Genomic DNA, 21,072 nt, shown 5'->3' with positions numbered 1-21,072 from the left:
CTAATGGGGTAACCAAAGAAGGCCTTAATACCTGGGTAGCATATAGTACAAATACAAATGTGGTCCTAAAGGCAATTACAATACCCAATTTTTGTAATACAGTAGAGCGGGAGAAGAAAATTTACACAGAACACACTTAATGCTGTTTTAGTTGATCCAAACTGAATTTTATATTTTATCTTTCAAGCTCATCTTTAACATATACATTATTCAACATTCGAGTTGCTCCAAAATAGGTGGGAAAAGAAGTGTTTACAGAGGTGCTCATGTGTGTGCTGATTAGAGAAAGGGAAAAGATACAGTAAAAAATAGTCCACATAATCCTTCTTAGATAACATCCATGGCTATGAGAGAGACATTAACGTTATCCAAATTCAAAACAGCCTGTCTGAGAAGTTCTTTAAACAACTATCATCCTTCTTGTTTGGAGGTGTGATGACCAAATCGAAGTTCACCACTCATAGGGAAAAATAAACATTCAATCCAGGCTTTTATTGTTGTTGACGTTTCGACCCGACTGTTGCATGATGTAAGTTAAACCCTCAGATGCAGGTCTTCATCAGGACAGTGATGGGGGGTGATGTGTATAGGGCATCCTAAAAAAGACACACTAAATAAATATAGAGTGAGTCTTGTTAAAACATTTGCATCACCAGGAATATGATGCCAGCCTTTTTGCCCTCTGGTCTCTGTCCGATCCCTCTGGGGTTCCATGGCTGAGATTTCTTCCAGCCGTGTGCTACTTGCAGGCTCGTGGTCACCGCAGCCCCTTCGGGGGTGTTCTCATCTTCTTCTTGGCCATCCAAGGGGGCCCCTGTATGGGGGATGTGGACAGTAGCATGCCCAATCTAGGCCCAGAGATTTTTACCATGTGGCAGGTGGGGACATATCCTTGGGGTGTTGCTCCGCCAGTTAGGTATGCAGGGATTTCTCTAGAGGTCACATTTCCAGGTAGCGCATTTGGTAACAAGTACAGGGACCCTAGTTTAGGGGATGCACCACTGGGCATGTGGCCACATTGTCTGTGCCGCTTCGATACTTTGGGCATTGCTGGTGTGGTGACATAGCCTGAACCAGTTAACCTCGGGATGTGCATGGTCTGGTTGCTACTGCCATTTTCTCTATAAGCCTTGAGCTGGCTCAGGGATGCAATGGACACGTGTGTGTCATGAACCTGGGTCAACAGCTCTCTGCACACCCTACATGCTATCGTTTTGACCACCTCTACCAAGAGGTGTACACGGCCTGTCCACTGCTGGGCCATTCCGTACAACTCTAAGAGGCTTCCCGTATAGTCCATGACTACCATCTTGAAGGGGGCTCAACAGACCGGGATCACACTGGCTGGTGTCCTCGTGGTGTGGGAGAGGTTTGCTGGTTTGTACTCTAGGGGGAGGCTTCAGGGGAAGAGCAGGCTATAGTCCCATTCTCGGTGAACTGGATGGACATTCTTAGCTTGGACTTCAGGTCCCGTCCTGGTATATTGGTCGGGGAGGAAGGATAGTACAATAATTGTTCCCTTATCCTATTCTCCACAATTTCCAGTGTGAGGGGTTCCATGAGGGGGACCTCGGCCATGGAACCCAAGATTCCCTGTATTTTGGCAGGGGACTTTGATATGGGGGCTGCTCCTCCCCGCAAGTATGCCCTTGCCACCCCTGTATCCAGCAGAAAGTGGTACGGTCTCTCGCCTATTAGCATTGTGACCATAGGGCCCTCCTCAGGGCTCCCCGGTGCTGTTAGTGGTGTTGAGCGTATTTTTAAGTACCTTTGTGGTTTCTGGCATGCGCTCCCTGCCTTCCCCATGGGTCGGCAGGCCCGCTATGTGCTTTTGCCCTTGCTGTCGGATTATGAGGAGCTGGAGCATTCTCCCCCAATGTTGCTAGCTCGTTAGTAGTGTATGTTGCTAGTTGGGGCCACCCTGGGGTCGGCCCACAGTCCTAACAGAGCCCTTCTCACAGCCCTCCGGTCAGAATGTAAGTTCTTGTGTGTTCTATGTTGTTGGTATTGAATGCTCCCCCCTCAGGCCAGAGGAATGCGTACATTTTGGCATGGGCATGCCACTCGAGGCAGTGGTTCTCTAGTTTCCGAGCTTGTGTGGGGAACCTAGCTTGCATGTGGTCTAGTGGTGTCTCCATGTTGGATCAGGAAACTCGTATAAGGATTTTACCACCTTTTGATAGTCTCGAGGTTTTTAAATAATTACAAATTCTACTCTGACCGTGGGGAAACTATATGCATGGGATTGAACAGAAAACAGTCTACAGGTTATGAGCTCTATAAAAATTGATGCTTCAAAAACTTTTAACAATTTGATAAAGACACATGCAATGAAATAATAACAACCTGTAACAAAGTGCAATTGTTAGTTCAGAACAGTATGAGTTAATTTTTAGCACTGAAAAAGCAAATATGGAATTCTGATCTGTATCATAGTTATTATTTCATAAATGCATAAACTCATAAACATGACATAACATTTAAACATGAAGCATGATTGCAAAATTTTAACAGCACCACAACATCAACAATGCATAAATGGAAAATCTAAAAGAAACTAGAAGAGAAAAGGTCCACAGAAAAAAATATTATTTTGTCAAAAAATCCTTAGCCCCCTCCTAGCACCTACAGCTTGAGGAGAGGCGATGCTCTGTGTAATACATGGAGTTAAGTGAACCCGATAGTTTATCAATATTGGCTCGGTAGACAATAAAAAGCAACAATTTGTGCATAGAAAAAAGTAATAACCTGAAAATGATCAGCCCTCTGTGGCCTGACACAATCTACACCTTATTCTCCAAGGTCCGAATTTTACCTAACATCTGAATTACACCCTATATCACACCCAAGGGTAGTGCGTACCGTCTGCCTGAAGCCTAGCGGTTCAAGCAAAAAAATGCACCTCCTCACTTCTTTCTGACACTGTCAGTATTAAGAAACTGACAGTCCTTAAGAAAACTCTTTGAACTAAAAAATAAGATCAGGGTGGTGGCCCTATTTAAAGCACCAAGGGCCTCCGATGCGCCAGTTGTGTATCGCTCAGCGGTTCAAGCAAAATAAATAAGTGACCCTATATAACACACCAAGTGTCTGGGGTGTGCCAGTTGTGTAACACTCAATGGTTCAAGTGAAAAAACATGCAAACTACCTTGACCGTCTCCAGTGTGCTGACTAGGGAAAAAGTGATCTACGCACTTTGCCACATGCCACATGCTGGGACTAAGGATCAGATGTAGTCTCTTACCCTGTGGAGGCGGCCAGCGGAGGGACCTTTTCACCCATGGATTCAGCAGAACTTTTAATCAATTATGGCATCTGCTCACTGATCTCGTAGTGCAGATGTGAATCGGCTTAGGCAGAGGTCCTTGCCCTTCAGCAGTTGTTGGGTGTAATAAACCAATCTCTCCTATCTAGCTTGCCAAAATGTTGCTTGGATATGAATTTACCTTAAACAATGAAAAGACAAGAGGCACTTGGTAAAACAGTAACAAGTTGGTTTATTTAAATGCAGTGGCCGTGACTGTATCAACAGAGTAGCATCTGAAGAAAGCCTCTCATTGTGCAAAAGGTCTGGCAGACCATTTATACCTTTCGTGAGGTACAATAAACCGATCTGGCATTCTTGTCCTAGTCATAAACAGCAAGTACAACCATCTGATAAGGGGACACAGGGGGTTCTCGACCTTGGGGAGAGCTAGGGCCAGTGCGTATGTGTTCAGATGTCCGGTGTGGGGAGTGTGTGATCACTATGGGCCTCATGTAGGTAAATAAATTTTACCGGTTCGTAAATACCGAGCCGTACCGAATCGGTAAATTAGAATCGGTAAGTTATATGTAGGTAAAAATTCGGTAACAGTTACCGATTCGGTAACATTCGGTAATTACGAATCGGAATACACCGAATCGGTAAATACCGAGGTGGAATCCACCGATTCGGTAAATACCGAGGTGGAATCCACCGATTCGGTAAATACCGAGGTGGTATTTAGCGAATCGGAAAATACCGAGGATACTACCACCTACCCTTAACCAAGTAGCCAATATCACAATCATGCCATCATAGAAGGTCTCTCAGGCTTGAATAGGGGACCCCATCCCTCAAAGATCAGCTCAGTGAAATCACATCACAGGAGCATCAGGAGTCTCCTCGCAGGAAGGCTCGCCTTCGGTCTGAATAATAAACATGATGTCTGTGATATTAAAAGCACCAACTTTCAGGTATGTGCAGCTGCGCGTGTGCCATGGCTAAATCGTGGGTCGAACAACCCAGAGTGGAAAACATGCATTGTGTAAAATTCCAGACTGTGTGTCACAGCATGTACAGACCAAGGTCGCTGCGCAGTGCTTGGGATGGGAACAACATAATGCACTCGTCTGAAGGAATTTTCGAGTCATCAGTTTATTCAAGAAAGAACATGTAAACGCAGTGTCGTGTGCAAAGACACAAATATGGCTACATAACATTCAACGCGGTCATGCCAACTGAACAATGCATGTTCGTATGCAGGGAGAACTCACTACACGCCCCCTTGAGCGAAGCAATATGTAATAGGCAAGAAAAGAGAGAAAGCAGAGTTCAGTTTGGTCAGAGCAGGACAGGGCATAACCAATGCAGCGCCAAAGTCCTACAGTCCAATTAATTGCAGCATACAATTGTAAAAAACACAATGCATATATAGTAAACAACTCAAGCAGACCATCAGGAAGAGAAAAACGAGAAATAAAAGAAATGAATGTCGCGCCAGGGTGCTGTCCAGTAGCACAGGCGCAATGGACGACTATCCAGTCAATCCATGAATGTATAGGCAGCATATGTGGCCACGGCTTCCAACAGCCAATCGTTTTCAGGGCCACTAAAAGTCTCAGCCATCCAATTGAGTAAAGAAAAGGAACATACGTGTGCTCCAACCAACGGAGCCTCTAGCACAATCTGAGGGCACCCGGAATGTTCCTCCAAATAGCTCATGGACAAGAAGTCGTAGGCTGCCGCTGAGATGTCCCAATTACCCAGGATACCAAGCGCCGCTCCACACTCCATGATCCGGACACCATAACAGGACAACTCGTGAGACACTAAGGGCCGCATCAGTCGATCGAAATCCGGCACCGGAGACAGCATGTTGGTCAAGCACAAATCCAGAGGCCATTCAAAGGGACAATCCAGGCAGTGCAATACAGGTTGTACGCAGGTGAAGTAGGAATACCTGAAGGATAATCCATAAGCCAGGCTCAAAGTCGCCAATGGCAAAGTACCAAAGAAGTCAAGCATCCTATCACGAAGAAGATGCAGACGGGACAGGCGCTCGTGTGGCACAGTAGGAGCAGCCATTCCGTAGTATGAAAAGTAAAAGCAGCACACCTTCCACCAGCGCCAGATGCAGCGGAACACCTCCAAAGATGCTCGGGAACAGTGAATGTGAAATGCCGAAATTACACAAATAATAGTGTGGAAGGAGGTCACGAGACCCGAGCCCCACATGTTCACACAAATTGAGCCAGGCCGGTCGTGGACGAGGCATTGATAATACATTGGATCAAAGAGCCGAAATGCAGGGGGAGGTCAGTATTCAGAAGCGCCTGTTCCTCAGTGCGCGTAGTAGCAACGTGAAGGACAAATATTTCACGAGGGAAGTCAAAGGCACCTGTTTGTGGGACAATGGCGCTCTATTCTGCTCAACTAGTTGGACTCTGCTTTCAAGGTTGGAATCGAAGGTCAGATGGAAACATCCCGCCGCCCATGCGGGGGTGGAATAAGAACAGTATTGCAGCAGACAACTTCATGCGAGACAGTTATGTACGGGATTACCACTCACATCCCGCAGCAAACATCATTTATCATATTTAAATGAATACCGTTTGCAAGCACAGTGAAAGAAGGTGTAATCACAGGCACTGGGATACCTCGTAGGACGCACGCCGAAATCGGGCCTTGTACATTGCATGCGCCGTGTACTTGCATGTGCCCATTGTCTCATGCATGAATCCTAGGAGTGAGAGTGCTAGTGCTAATATCTATAACGGCTTAGGCCTTCTCCATGTTCGCTTGGTCAATGGCTCTCAGTCTGGAGGCCGCCTCACTGTGCGACAACTTGCAGACCTCGTTGTAAATAGCATACGCGCACCTTTTGGTTCTGCCACCCACGGGACCTTTCACAATAACATTCCATTCGGTATGCACATTGATGGAGTGGGTGGACTTCCTGATCCTGTAGATGTGCTCTGTGTCAGCTGGTGGACAGAGTGGGATGTGTGTCCCATCAATGCAGCCAATGTAATGGGGGAATGAATTCCTGAAGGAACGGGACAGGCAACTCTGGGATACACCACCCACCGCAGCTGTCACCACCTGCGAAATGCCGGATGCCAGCAGATGTGGGCTGCAGAGCACCTGCACATGTGGGGGTATGGCGTGCGCCCTTCTTATTGGCTGGTCCAGGAGTGGGTGTAGGTCCCTGCTTCAGTCCATGATGGTTTCGGGGTGTAGCCTGTACCTCTCATGTATCTCTGCATCAGTCAGCTGGAATAGTGTGATGCGCTGTCTGTGGATGCGTTCCTTCCGTCGCCAAACCCTCAGTCCTGCTGCCTGTAGACGTAGGCGCATTGCAATGACGTGCATGGCTGCCAGGCTGTCCACGCTGTTGCATTTTGGGATTGCTGAGCTGCACTGCTGTTGGTTACCACCTGCTTTCAATCCGTGTTAATTACCGACTCTTATTTACCGATTTTCCGGGATTTCTTATTTACCGAGTGCTCCTACATGTCATTTTAATTATTTCCACTTCATATTTACCACTTCATGTTTACCGATTCGTTAATTATGTATTCGGTAACTATGAATCGGTATTTACCGCCTCATATTTACCGAAAAGTGGTTTTTGGACTCCTACATCTCACTTGTCTGTATACCGGTCGGTAATGGCATATTTACCGAAATTCGGCCGTTACCGACCGGTATTTCGCTACCTACATGAGGCCCTATGTGTGGTGTGTATGCTGTGTCCTGATTGGCTGAGTGTTCCTAACTTTATGTGGCAACAATCTTTGTGGTATTATGGAAATTCATGCCTTTGGCCTAACGTGTTTTATTGCGGCCAATTTCCTCAGACAAACGTGTTTTATTAACGCCAATTTCCGCAGACCTGTTTGTGGTGTAACTGCCTATCGATGGGATCGATCAGGGTTTTCCCGGGGTGGGCGTTTGTCTTTGGGCTAAGTGTAACCCACGTGTAACCTGTCAATTGATAGGCTCAGGTTTGGGTCGCAGGGCCTGTCTTACCACATATCTCTGACTGGGTGGATGGGGAGGTCACCTTGGGTGAATCTGACAGCAGTGTTATAAGTTAGTTAAAATGTGTACAATTAACATGGAGGTCAGTGACATAATTTTTCCCGACATCCTCAGCATTGTGCGTATAGTTGTCATAGCGTACATCGATATTGTCTTTACCGATATCATGCATAGATTATGGCATACATTTACATTGTTTCTACTGGTATCAACATTTTTATGCATGCACAGATTATGGCATAAATTTGAATTGTTTCTACTGGTATCAACTTTGTTATGCAAGCACATTTTATGTTGTGCATCGACATTGCATTTATTGGTATTGCCGTAGTCGGGCCTGCATAAATCATGGTGTGTAATGACATTGGATACACGGATATTAAAACAGGCACCCTTGAGTGTTGGCTCTAGGATGCCAAAAGGGTGCCAGTGCAGGGGAAAAGGCAGAAGTGAGACTTATTGCCTTAAATACAGCGCATTCCTGCCCCTTCCTTGTCATGCAGTGCAGCGCAGCTAGTCACCTTGCTGCAGTGCGCTGCAAGACATTTTTGTAAACAGGCCCCTCAGATTTAATCATGGTATTTGATGTAATGTCACTGACAAATAGCAAGGACACTGACACAAAATTGCCATAAACACTTCGTAAAATAACTTGACCAGATGCAGTACTGCCCGAAAAACCAGCGCAAAAATTTCACAGCAATGGAAGAATTAACATGATTTGGACTTTATTGTACCCCATTGTGAACAGTCACTGAGCACTTGGTGCTTATGATGTCAGCGGTGTGATCATGTACATTTATGTGGCGGTAACTACATATTGTCTATAGTACCTTTGTATTTACATTTTGGTTGAAATCAAACTTTTCTGTCTTTTGAACTTCTGTTGTTAGATCCACACATAACACTGAAAAGACAATTATTTTTTTTAGATCGAACGCTTTGGAACCATTGCAAGGATAACAGTCCCAGCTGCTCAGATTTTATAATGAGATATGTTTTCCACCAATGCCAATACCATACTGGACACAAAAAAACTCCAGAACATCAACGTTCAGAGTGGCAATATCACACGGTTGTCTGAAGTTTGCTAAAACAGTACTTCCGGGTTTTTGGTGTAAGTGGAGAGTTGCTATTCAACCATCCTGAGATGTAGGTTCTATGGTTTATCTCACTCAGGGGCACATTTTGTGGACAATAAGGCCCCAGTGGTTTCTGCTACGCTTTTTTGTTTGGTTTAGAGGAAGGTATGGTGATTAATAAATCAGAACGAGATTTGAGGGAAAAAATGAAAAATGTTTCTTCCTTTCACCCTCCCTACCCCACAAAAACGTTTTCCAAACCAATTCTAAAACGACAAACCTGACTGAAATTATGTGTTTGCTTTGTTCCTTGCACATATTGGGTCGTGTGCGTTATAGTTAAAAATTAATGAAATTGTAAATGAAGCATTACTACCAGAAACGATTTACAGAGTGATAAGGAATATATTACATCACTGGTGGTAGAACTGTTACATAGGTCAAGGGTGCATGTAATTGGTGATGAATAAAAAAATGCAATGAATGTACTTTACATATAATTTACAATTCACGTATTCCAAGTTTAAAAAAGAATTGATATTGCACATGTTTTGAAAATGAGTCACAGAGAAATGAAGCACCCGGATTAAAATCCGGATATACAGCTTCCATTGTAAACTGTATACTCCTTTGAACTGCTATATACTGTCATACAATTCCGAGATTAAAATACACAGGGGCTTATATACAAGCCACTTGCGCTGCCAGTGTGTCACATTTTATCACATAAAAAGTGATGCATCGACTGCGCAAGGGGCTTGTAAATAAGCCTAACACGGTCCATTGAGGCGCACTCTAATAAACACCATTGGTCTAAAAAGAAGCTTTTGCTTTTAAACTTCGGAATCAAATATGGGCCTGATTACAAGTTTGGCAGTCCTACAGTGGCGGCGGTCCTCCCCCGTCTGTAGCAGGACCGCCAAACCCATGTTGCCATCCCCGCCAGATCAGATGTTAAATCCTGGTCTGGTTGGCGGTGTTTCGGCAGTCTGACTGCGGTGGTCTGCAAGGCTCATAGAAAAGTCTATTAAGCAGACCGCAGCAGTCAGACCGCCGACTGCATGTTCCTGCAAGGTGTGGCATACATGCCACACCGTGCAGGAAGTAAGGTGTAAATACAGGGGGCACTACATGTGTCCCCTGCATGCACCCCCAGGTCCAAATCCGGCAGGGGGCCATATTAGGGCCCCCTTTGTTGCCTTTCTGCTACCCGTTTGATGGTGAGATCAACGCCATGAAAAGGACGATGAAAATGCGACTCGTACTATGCTCTGTAGTGCTGGCAGTGGCACCTCCAGCATATTACAGCCGGTTGCATACTGCCAGCCCAGCGAGATCCTTGATCCAGGCGGTGCCGGCGGTCTCGTGGTGGTCCGACTACTGCAGTCCTAATACTGCGGGCTGACCCACAGTGCGGCAGTGGTTAGACCGCCACTACGGGCTCGAACTAGTAATCAGACCTAATTACTTTTTGTAAGTGGAAAACAGCACACAATAAGCAGAGACACAAAGGACACACTTATTGGGGTACGCATGCAGACATACAGGCACACACTCACTCACTCACTCACTCACTCTGCTTATTCTGTCCCTCTCTAATACATCATTTTAAACTGCTATATCACACCATTTTTTTCAAAGTTAGCATTATTTGAAGGATGCTGTGGGTGGAGACCGCACTTCCATTTAATTTTGCTATTTTTGCTGGTAACAAATATCAGATTGAAAGCTTCAATAATACATGTGAAGGCACCAACTCTTTCAACTAATGTTCTCTAGGGCCATTTTTTCACTTGATCTAAAGTTGGGTCTGGCAACAAGCGTTTGGAACTTTTACCCCCCTGGACCCAATCATGGAAACGTATACAGTACAGGAGTGGTTTCCAATTAGTGAAGATATAGTATTCTCTAGCCCTAATTAATAAAGTTGTATCCATAAGTAAATTAAACTTCAACACACACACAAATGGCATTATATAACAGTATGAGGAAATAACAAAAAGTGAATTTGCACTCATAAACCCTTCTACCAATGTGTAATATTACCCCAGTATGTTGTAACGTTCCCAATGGGTAAATCTACTACTGGTGTTGGAGCATTAGGTGTTTTCTGATTGAGATGTTCTGAAAAGACTTGGAACAGTCAGAGATTTGCCTCTGTAAAGTGCAAGGGTAAAACCAGTTACAGGATCGAAATAGGAAGGAGCTCCCTTAAAAACAAATTGGAGTGTGGGGGCAGGGTGTTAGGAGGGTCTAGAAAGTATTTTTTGCATAGGGATCAATATTTTCCCCCATGTAGAAAGAAATAAAATAAGGTTGGCCATCCTCCAATAGGAAGGCATTTCCTCAAGTGCAATGTTGCGCTATATACAATTATGCATATATTACTGCCTCTGCATTGACATTTGAGAAATTCACAAAAGTTTAGCAAGAGTACTCCAAGAAACCTGCAACTGTTACTCGTGTTCACAACTCTGGAACACCTGTGGTACTCTTCCAAGTAAAAACAAGAAATCTCTTGATCGTGTGGAAATGGGTAGAAACTCTAAGGTTGAATAAAGGGAATAGGAATATGTGTTTTTATCTCTCCTAGCAGTCCCTTGATTGCACATAAATTGGCTAACTAAATTGACACACTGCAGTTATTATATACACAAATCGGTTAAAATGATTTCTTTACATTTATTTAATAAACACATACAATACATATATTTAAAAACTGTAATAATCCATGGTCCCTATTTTACTCTTAATAACATATTAAATCACAATATGCATTGCAACAAAGAAAGCTTCAAATTTATATTACACAATGACATAAACAAAATTTCTTACTAAAAAAAGTAAAAACAAGCATTCAAATATATTGCATCATTCTGTTATGAACCTGCATGACAGAGAGAATACAGAGAACAATAAAAAGACACTACACTTTGTCATTCAGTACACATCCACTTTTAACTATTTCAAGGATTATACACTTGTGGGATCTGACTCAAATTATCACTACAAGTGAGTGCCCGGTGCTTTGGATTGTGTCAATTCCTGTGCGTCGACGCGTTTCGATAGGCTGTATTTATGCCACTATCTTTATCAAGACCAGTGATAGATTTTTCTCTCTTAGTTCACAAATGGATAGAGGTTCCAGCTGAATATCTGCTTGTTGCTCTACTATATAGTAGGTGTCCACTAAAATAGACGGACAGTTCTCATGGAAAGCACACGATAAATTGTGGTCCTACATGGAATCTCAGTGTTCTGATCTTATCATTCATGCCGATTGTAAGTTCTTGATATAATATGCTGTTTCTGTAGGATTGGCCCCACTGATGTTATCCTTCGTTTATACCTGATTATAGTTGCTGATAAATATCCTGCATGTAGAGTGGCCTCTTGGTTCTTTAATTGGTCTCAAATTCTTAAAAAGGACCCGTAGTCGGTGGAGTGTCCTCGGGGTTTCTCAAATGCCCTCACACACTGCAGGCTTTTGCGTCCATGCAGGAAGACTTCCGTGGTGCGGTTTCTGGTACCAGAAGAGAGAAAAATCTATCACTGGTCTTGATAAAGATAGTGGCATAAATACAGCCTATCGAAACGCGTCGACGCACAGGAATTGACACAATCCAAAGCACCGGGCACTCACTTGTAGTGATAATTTGAGTCAGATCCCACAAGTGTATAATCCTTGAAATAGTTAAAAGTGGATGTGTACTGAATGACAAAGTGTAGTGTCTTTTTATTGTTCTCTGTATTCTCTCTGTCATGCAGGTTCATAACAGAATGATGCAATATATTTGAATGCTTGTTTTTACTTTTTTTAGTAAGAAATTTTGTTTATGTCATTGTGTAATTTAAATTTGAAGCTTTCTTTGTTGCAATGCATATTGTGATTTAATATGTTATTAAGAGTAAAATAGGGACCATGGATTATTACAGTTTTTAAATATATGTATTGTATGTGTTTATTAAATAAATGTAAAGAAATCATTTTAACCGATTTGTGTATATAATAACTGCAGTGTGTCAATTTAGTTAGCCAATTTATGTGCAATCAAGGGACTGCTAGGAGAGATAAAAACACATATTCCTATTCCCTTTATTCAACCTTAGAGTTTCTACCCATTTCCACACGATCAAGAGATTTCTTGTTTTTACTTGGAAGAGTACCCTATTCCCTTGATCTTTACAAGGGGTCTCTCTCTTTTGACTACACCTGTGGTACTGCCAAAAATTTGAAAATATGCACTTGTGCAGGGTAATAAACCTTCTAGTGATGCTTTTTAAAGTTCTTTCTGAATGGGATGCTCAATATTGAAGATTGATTTGCTCTTTCATTTCTGGCATTTATTCTGAGCTCCTTGGGCTTGCTTACATTTCACTGGTGACCAGAGTCCATGTCATATACATGAAGCAGTAAAACAACAGTCTCTACTGCAATTTTCATAGTCCTGTTTCTTAAAGGATAGTGGAGCCCAAGTGCTTAATTCCTTCATGAAGATGGGCACCATTCTCATCAATGATATCTGATTGCCCTCTTGAGCCTATTTGACTCTTAGACAAGGAAGCCCCCCATATATTTCAATACCCACCTCACTTGTGGTAATTATTATGAAGCGTCACGTGTCATTTGGATGACACCAATATATGGTGCACAGCATGATTCAACCATTGAGCCCGTCCAGTCATGAGAGCAGATTTCTGAGTCAAAACAAGGACAACGCCCATCTCTGTAGCATGCACTCAGGGCAAAAAGTCAAGAAATACTTTTTTCAACAATTCGATAGCAAGGAAATACTAAGAGAGCTGGAAAGCAATCTTCAAGATATAATGCAGGTGTTTTAAACTGGCTGGCCATTCTCTACTTCGTGGGGGGGGGGGGAGCAAAACGTGCAAGGGCCAGGGGTGCTGAGTTCTGAGGCTAAAGTACCATACCTGCCTACATAGGATATGGAATAATCCATGACATTATAGACAGAAAGACAGAAAGTACACTTTTATGAAACATTGTATTCTTCCACTCGAGAAGGTTTTAAACCTTGCATCTCGAATTATTTAGAAGGCAAATTTGTAAGAAAATAGAAAGACACAGTTACAAGAAACACAGATCCTGCTCTCTTAATCATATCAGAATGTCACCTATTGTTGGGAGTTGTGGCTACATTGAGAACATTTTTAATTGTAGCTCTTCTAAAAATATTTCATTTGGTGAATAACATCCGGACGAAAATACCTTCTAGAATAAACTTGGGCAACATGGTTAAAACCTATCCCCGAGATAGATAAAGAAGTCAATATTCTCATGAAAACAAGTCATCAACATTTTAATAGTATGGAGCATGAGACTTTGTTGTGGGGCCAAATAGAATTATGGGATGTGGGGCCTAATAGAATTATGGGATGGGACATGTTGCAAAGAGTCATCCCACTCATGATGGTCAGGGACTACCATTTCATATCAGTGCGTTTTTTAATACTGGTCTTTAGAACTCTATAAGGAAATAATCGAAGCTTTAAATCCAGGGAGTATTTCTTAGGTTTGAGTGGGTGCTTCAGTGGCACAAAGTGATGCAAAGCATTTCTTTGATTTACTAATCATTATAAAAGCCCACCCAGTGCAAAACTCATTAAATCTATGCCAGCTTGACCTGTGTATGAAGCAAGACCACTGGTGCTATCACCTCAGATCTGGTCAGTCCTGTTGAATTATTGACTGGAACCAAATTATTTAGAGCACAATTCAAGCAAGATTGATGACTATCATATACTTTGAAAGGTTTTTGAACCTTTACAGCAGGAAATGCAGACTGCCATTAAATATTTCTGTACAGAAACTTCTATTGACCCTGTTGTGCAACCTTAGTTCAATTTAAAACCATAGTATTAGAATGGGCACTATAAGTAACCATGGGGTTATGAACATCCGACTACCAACAGTAGCCTTCCATGCGCTCATAGAGTGCAGAATGCAACGGCTTGAATCCTGCAATGAGATTCTTGCTGCAAACATACAGCCATGTTTGTAACAAATTCACCACCCCCGCTGCAGGTTGCAGTGAGAGCGGAGCAGTGTGAGGATAAAACAAACAGCCCTGGGACTGTGAAAGAGAACGCTTCACATTCTAGTGGTTGCGAGCTGCTCTTCCATGTCTGGTTCACTCACCTCTCTTCCTTCTGTGTTGTTTCGGGCTCACGCTGTAGTGCGCGTTCCTTAGTCGGTCTGATGAGGTGGTGCTTCCAGGCTCCTGCTGTCGTTTTCTGTGTCGGGGCTTCGGTGTTTCTCCTAGAAAACTCCTGCAATTACAAGAAAAAGGGAAATCCTTTTAAGTATCACAAGACATCTAAATGCGGTAACGCGCTGCGCTGGCATGCTAATGAGATGTATACAGTATTTATCTGATTATAGTCCCTACTGCCTTGGAGATTTCGTTTTCTCTCTGTGCATGCTGTGTAAAGCTGTGAAATAGAAACAGCACATTAGTGTTTCCTGAAGTTAAGGAGAAATATATATATATATATATATATATATATATATATATATATATATATAGCCTGCATATTTTTGTCATTCCTTTTTAGGTCGAGCTTGAGCCAGCGCACCAGAGAGAAGCTTTGCCCACTCCCTCGCCCTTATTTTTCATTGGCTTGTGTGTTTGGCCTTTGTAAATTCTGTCTTCTGATTCATTATGAGGCTTGTTAGTCCCTCCTTAGTACAGCCATGCTGTCATTTATATCCTCCCATGGCTACTGGCTCCTTTACCTGGTTCTTACACGGGGTGTGTACTATTTCCTTTATTGAGTTTTTCTAGTAGGCAGGACGACGTGCTTTGCTTACATTTAGTGGGCTATGCCTGCTTTCACTTTTGAAACAGCGGGGATAATGGCGGCCGTTTGCTTGAGTGACGGGTGGCTGCTGTTCCATACCCTTCAGCGAAGCCCGTGCGCCGCTGCAGCAGGGGTGGCTGGTGTGCAGAATGCCAGTGCTGGACAGCTTCCTCTCCTCGGCCGAGCTGGGATGGAGTTGGGGGACTGCCGACAAGGAGCCACCGCTTTCCCCAGTGGGTAGCCTGGCCGCCTAGTCCTGGGAGCTGCCGGAGATCGTCCAGGTGGTGCGGTTCCTCTGGTAGTCCATGGGTGTGCTGCAGGGTCTGAGGCCTAGGGAGCAGCTGGAGTCGAACCCGCTGTCGGAAATGGACCAGGTAAATGTGGAGTGTATAGAGGGGCACACGTAGCGTCACGCAGCTTATCAAACAGCATGGGGGGATGCGGGGTCCAGAATTCGCAACACTACATGTTTTTTATTTTGTTAAAGCGCTAACTGTTCTCAGGATACCGATGCGCTGTGGCAGCAGGTTTACCAGATTGTTTCTTGTACCGATCCCGCTTGCTTTACAAACCATGATAGCCAGGCGCTTTAGTTCAAGTAACAGAATTGATGCAAACAATCTGGGTGCTCGACTATGAAGCAATTAAAATGACAGTGCAACAGTAGACAATATACTACTGTAAAATATATTGCAGTTTAACCCAGCGTTAACCACTGTTTTATGGGAGGAGGGGGAGGGCATAGAGGCACAAACAAGAGGAAAGAATCTCACCAAAACCAGACAAAACCCACAAGTGTATGTATCTTTTTGATGAAATAGATCTGTGGGTAGTCCCAGGTTACCGGGTTCGCAGAACAGAGGCGTTAACTCCAACTGTCTTCCTTCCCCAGTTGATAACATGGCTTTCCTTGACTATCGTATCATCAAACTATTTTATACACTTTTCATTGTGTGAGAATGGCCCTTTCTAGGATTTGTCAGGGTGAACTACAAAAGTCACTAAATTAATATGTCCATAACTCTTGGCAGCTTGGCACAACAAGCATTTACAATGCAACAGGTCTTGCATTTACGCGAGTTTCAGCTATTGGCAGTGTAAATGACAATGCCTTTCATTTACGTTTTAGTTTTTGAAACATAAATAAAACCCATTGTCATTTACAATGCCAATATCTTAAACGTGCATAAATGCGAGACCTATTGCATTGCAAATGCTTTATTTAAATGCAACTCTTCATGTTGTAAATTACTCCGTTAACAGTTGCTTATGAATATATGAACTTTTGGGCTATACTTAACTCGCTGCTACTTCTTAATAGCAGGTATGTGTTTTTTGTTATCTGTAAATATCATTTCAGAGTTGTTCTACTAAAGTGGGAATACAATATCTGTCTCTGTTCTCTTTTCATATAGATTGCACCATTGTTCCTGTGTGGGCTCTGATTGAGTTATAGTCGAAGAGGAGAGTTAAGCAGGTATGGAAGACCTTTTACGTAACAGATACACTTACATAGATTTGCAAAGTAATGGAATAAATCAAATACATACATTAATCATTCTTGTTTGCTCTTTGCAGACAGGGAACACATCCAACTTTAAACCTTACCTGATTTACTGGGTACGCCGTGGGACACTTCTTTATTTTTCTTCCCCTGTTTACCCGCTTCCCCCATTACACCAATTTTGCTTTGACATTGTTGGGCAGGCTTGGTGGGTAAGGGAAGTTGGGGCCTTTTCTGCTGAACTTGCATATCGTTCCTGCAGAAACAGCAGGTGACTGTTTGCATGTTAGGTATGGTGGTTACCTGGAAATAGTTTACATTATACTCAAGTAGGCCATATTTATGTTTAATGGCTTCACTTCTGTTGTATAGCCAGTCTTGTTTGGTGAGTCACAATTCTAATGGTTATGGCTTAAGATTTCCCAAGGATGTGAGTGTGGCAAAAATTAACTACTAGCCTCCAAGAGGGTGCGCTTTCTTGAGAGCACTGCCAGAGTTACTTACGCAAAGCTCAGGTGATATCACCAGTAGTCCTTGCTCATGCACAGGACAAAAGGGCCTAGATTTACTAACAATTGTGCCGGCACTCCTGTGGCACAGCAAACGTTTGTGCTGAGCCCGAGGTCTTTTATAGTGGCTAATAAGTTGGCCAGACGTCATACATTCCAAAGCTTTCTCTTTGCAGGTCTCAGAACAGCACCCATTTTCTCATTTCACTTTTCCTTTGTAATAGCTCAGTATCGTTCATCAAACGTGTGTTTTTGTGCCCTAAATACGTTTTTTATTTATGTGTATTATTATTTCCGTCATAAATGAAAACCCTAAACACTCCTTAATATATCTTTTAATTTTTTTAAACTTTCTTTTCTTGTTGTAGAAAAGGAAATATTTAGCTGTAGTATATAATGGCGCATGTGACACATTCAGTCTACTATTTCATGTCCATGCTGTTTTTCTAATTCGATCTAATTTTTTTTTTTATTATTGTTAGATTGATATATTGCTATTAGAAGAATGATTATTGCACTCACTTTCGCATTTTCTTAGTTTTCCATTCTGCTTGCTACCATGACTTTCCATGGCAATTATCCAGGTTTGCATTTAAAGTGGCGATTCATTATAATTTTGATATAAATAACAAGCATTGGTCCACTAACTGCATGAGTAAACTGCATACATTAGCAATTTGTGAGTCAGATCTTGGAGGTAAGCCACTTGTTAAAAGATATTATAAAATTAGGGTTTGTGAATGTTTTAAAGTAAAAACAAAGTGCTGCAATATAGTGTATCAGTGTGTTGAAATATCATTATATACTGCCTCTCTATCTTGGCTGTGGACCTGGCATTGACTGTCATAAATCAACACAAATAAAAACCAATAAACAACAAAGAAATAGTGGCATGTTTTGAGCAGTCGTACAGAGCGTCCATTTCTGTCATCTATATGAACCTCTAGATTTCCTAAGGACAAATTAGCGCAGCTCTGGGCTTCCCCACTGGATGGAAAAAGTAAGACATGCTCTGCAAGAACTGTTCAATGTGGCTTAGTCCAGTGCTTAGCGATGATTTCGGTTGTTTAAGGGGAGTAGCTTCATGTGAACCTGTTGTGTCTGCATTTGTACAGTTTTTGTGCTGTGTTTTTGCATCTGAGTGAGTGAGCCACAGGACTTCCTTTATCCCACTGTATCATGGGCTTGTTATCCGTTGTCTGGAAGGTTAGTATGAGGCATCAGGGGCCGTATTATGCACTGTGATTGTTTTCACCCGGCGCACCTTTTAAAAGGTGCACCGGGCGCAAACAATCACAGTGTGCCCCATTGTGGCTAATGCGCTGCTCCCAGGCCAGCGGCGAACTTGCGCTGCCCTGAAGGCAGCACATTCATGGAAAGCACCCGCTTGTACTTTTAGAGGGGAATAGGGATCCCCTTGCAGGTGGGTGCCATCAGTGACTGTACCCGCCTGCAAGGGGATGTCTGGGGGGGGGGTCCTAACCCCTGCAGAGGGCTGCCCTCAGGGGGCGCACTGACAGTGTGCCACCTTTTGAATGGCACACTGTCAGTGCGCCTCCTGAGGGCTTCTTTGACTCTGTGCCTGCGTCTGTAATATGGCCCAGGCACAAAGTCAAAGGAATAACCTCATTTGCATAGGGCACGCCCCTATGCAAATGAGTAATCGCCCTCTGGAGGTAGTGCTGGCGCATTAAGTGCACCAGCGCTATCGGTATTAAAGAAGGGGACGCACAAGCGTCTGCATCCCCATCTATAATACCAAAGTGCCCCGGGGACATGCAAAGCAGGCGCAAACACCAGCAGCGCCCCCGGGGCAATTTATGTAATACGGCCCCATATTGTCAACTAAATGGCTTTGATGCTGTGTGTGTACTTAAGGGCACAGGCTGACTGTGCAATGATTTCTGTTTTGTCTGTCAGCATTGGGATGTATAAAGAGTGCGTTGTTCTGTTCTTTGACCCCATTTTGCTTTTGGATGTTTAATAATCATTAAACTACATCTTTGTAGTATGTTTAAGAATGACAGACCGACATGTCTCAAATATGTCTAACAGTCACCTACTGATATCTCTCAATTGTATTTAACAATCATAAACAGACATATTTTACAAATAATCAGCAATTCCCAAAAATGCTAGCATCGCTATGAATTGTCTGTAGAGAGGTAACAAGTGTGGAAGGAAGAGAGTTGGAAGAGAGAGAAACAGAGAACAGCAGAGAGAAGGAATTAAGGTTAAAGGGGTAACAGGAATTAGGGCAGATAGAGTATTGGAAAAACTGGGCTACATAAAGACTTGGGCAGTCGAGTGGGACCCCCGGACCTTAGGAGCCTATCTTTTATTCCCATAATAAGCGTGTATTAGAGGAAACACTAGGCCACCTCCCCGTCGTCTCGCCACAATGTAAATACCTCTTGCCAGCCTCTTCGTAATATTTCTCATACACATCTGCCTCACAATGGTGGCCAAGAATCATAGATCGACATATCTGAGTCCTGTTTAACAAATACTGACATACATTTCCCAAAAATGTCCAGAAGCCCTGGGTTAACATCTCTCAAGCATGTTTAAAACCTGCAACTGGACATCACTCAAAATTGCCGTACAAGCACAGATCATCATGTCATAAAGATATCCCATAAACACAGATGAGCATCTCTTAATCCTTTTGTATTATCAGCATTTACACAGCACAGTAAATAGTTGTGGAGCTATCAACAATACATGGAACATCTGACAAAAATGTGTTTTTCGTTCCAGGATTGTAACACTTCAGACCAGTGTGCACAGTGACTAAATTTGTAAGGAATGTAGAGGGTAGAGCTGACATTTCCACATTTTGAATCTTCATGGGGCTTTTATTTAGATTGAGCTATGATGGAGGATGTTGCAAAAAGAGGCTGATCGTTTATCAGTGCGTGATCAGTCCTCTCTTTAGTTCTATGACTCACATATTGCCACCAGAGGAAAACTGTATAATTTATTGAGTGTACAAGAGTTTGATGGAAACTTTGGGCCAGATGTACGACCCTTTTTGTGGCCGCAAATGGGAGATCTCCAGTTTGCGACTGCAAAAAAGGTTAATGGCATGTACAAATGCTATTTTGCGAATCACTGACTCGCAAAATAGCATTTGCGACTCTCGCTATTAGGAAGGGGCGTCCCTTCCTAATAGCGAGTAGCGAGTCACCATGCCATGTACTATTGTTTTGTGACCACATTTGCGGCAGCAAAACACTCGCAGTTTACCACCTACTTCAAGTAGGTGGTAAACCACTTGCAAACAGGAAGGGGTCTCCTTTGTGAGTATGTGAGAAAATATTTTTTAAGAGAAGTCAGTGGTCCCAGGGACACTGCCTGCCCTTAAAAAAATGAATCTGAAAAGTTTCATTTTTCTTTTTTAAATGCAGCCCGTTTTCCTCTAAGGAAAATGGGCTGCATTTCTAAAAAAAACCTGTTTTATTCAAAAAGCAGTCACAGGCATGGTGGTCTGTTGATCCCAGCAGGCCACCATCCCTGTGAGTGCTAGCCATTCCTAATGGGGCTGCAAATTGCGCCTGCCTCATCAATATTAATGAGGCATGCAATTTGTGACCCCATTAGGAATCGCAAACAGTGTCTGAGACACTGTTGTGCATCCCAATTTGCGAGTCGCAAATGTGACGCACTTTGCGAGTCGCCAATTGGTGCGTCGTACATCTGGTCCCTCTTGTGAAATTTCAGTGAAAATAGTCTCCCAGGATATGGTCACTGAATTGACACACTGTATGGTGGACGAATGTCAGCACAATAGCATAAGGGAAATGGGGACACACTTTCACCACAGATAAGTGTAGTGTCCCTCATATTCTGGGAAATTCTGTAAGC

General features: G+C 43.1%; 1 long non-coding RNA gene across 1 annotated transcript in view; it reads right to left on the bottom strand.

Moving 5' to 3' along the window:
• LOC146812127 (uncharacterized) overlaps nt 1-3,361 on the bottom strand; it is a 375,865-nt gene extending 372,504 nt beyond the window's left edge. The window contains exon 1 of the long non-coding RNA XR_014965869.1: nt 3,245-3,361. This is a non-coding gene — a long non-coding RNA (uncharacterized LOC146812127). The remainder of the gene's footprint in view (nt 1-3,244) is intronic.
• Nucleotides 3,362-21,072: the final 17,711 nt, after the last annotated feature.

This window comes from Triturus cristatus, chromosome 7 (genome assembly GCF_964204655.1).
Source record: "Triturus cristatus chromosome 7, aTriCri1.1, whole genome shotgun sequence".
Taxonomy (NCBI): Eukaryota; Metazoa; Chordata; class Amphibia; order Caudata; family Salamandridae; genus Triturus; species Triturus cristatus.
Note: the sequence above shows the minus strand (reverse complement) of the source record. Positions and strands in the feature narration are given on the sequence as shown.